Below are 1231 nucleotides of genomic sequence, written 5' to 3' on the forward strand. Positions count from 1 at the left end.
TTTTTTTAAATAGCAGATCTGCAAGCTCACAATGCATTGTGATACAACTGTGTTGATTTGCGAACTTGTAGATGGGCTATTTTTGCTATTTGCCGTACAAAGAAGTACACTTCAGAAGATGTCTCCCCCCTTTTACATATGGAGCCCTGGTTGTTTATCCAAAAACATGAACTCCCTGTAAACACACATAACACGCTTCTGCTGCTTAACTCTTATCATGCGGTTGGAATAGCTTGAGTCTCCTCTAGAATCTTCCTTATTGGTTTGCAAGTTTTCACAGGAAAAACTGTGATTTTATTTATTTTCTCTCTTTTTGTTTTTAGGGGGGCCTTCTTATAAGCCCACTTTCAGTTGCATACCTTTCCTGCACATTTCTAATACTTTTTGTCATTATTTTTATCTGTATACTGTATACCTGTATACAGTTTGTGTGCAAATAATAAACCTTCAGCTCTGTTGAGGCAATAAGCCAGTCCAGTGTGTCATCGTCCAGGTCAATTAAACCAGTGGTTCAGTCTCTCAGTCTCTGAATGCTACATACATACAGTACTTGCATACATACTGTACGTACGTACGTACGTACGTACGTACGTACGTACGTACGTACATATCACAATAACGTTGCTGTCGGGCAAAACGTTGCTTTCTTACAAATATACATTGTCAGAAAGACTACCCAACTATACCCCCAACCCCCACTGTGTGGAGGACCGTAGCAATTAGGCCCAGTCTAGTAAAAGGGTACACACTTCGTAATTACAAATATGAATGATAATGATTCATAGATAAGCCCTAATAATTATGAGAGTTTAACCTGTTTAAAAAGCCTGTCAACAGAACCTACTGTAGAAAACACTTTTGAGTGTTACATGCATAATGTCCTATAATGTAAACCACACTTCACACCCACATGTCTGAGAAATCTCCTTCTTCTGCTGCATGTTTTTAAAGGTGCTTAGTTTGCTATTTTCGTGCCTTTCATTCTCTGGTTTTAACAAGAAACATGGAGACTGCCATGCTCAACTAAACCGTTTTCAGACTTATCGGGATGAGAAAACAAAGCAACCTAACCTACAGACATTGTATTGAATGAGAGCAGGGTGGAGAGCAACTGTGGTTCAGCAAGACCGATATTTAAATAAGAGAGGGGCTATTTCTCCTATGAAAGCAAACAGGCAGGTGCTCGAGGAATGGTTGGCTCCTATGTGTGCACCTGATGGAGGCACTGCAT

Source organism: Gymnoscopelus braueri (genome assembly GCF_963280865.1).
Source record: "Gymnoscopelus braueri genome assembly, chromosome: 2".
In the NCBI taxonomy this organism is placed as follows: Eukaryota; Metazoa; Chordata; class Actinopteri; order Myctophiformes; family Myctophidae; genus Gymnoscopelus; species Gymnoscopelus braueri.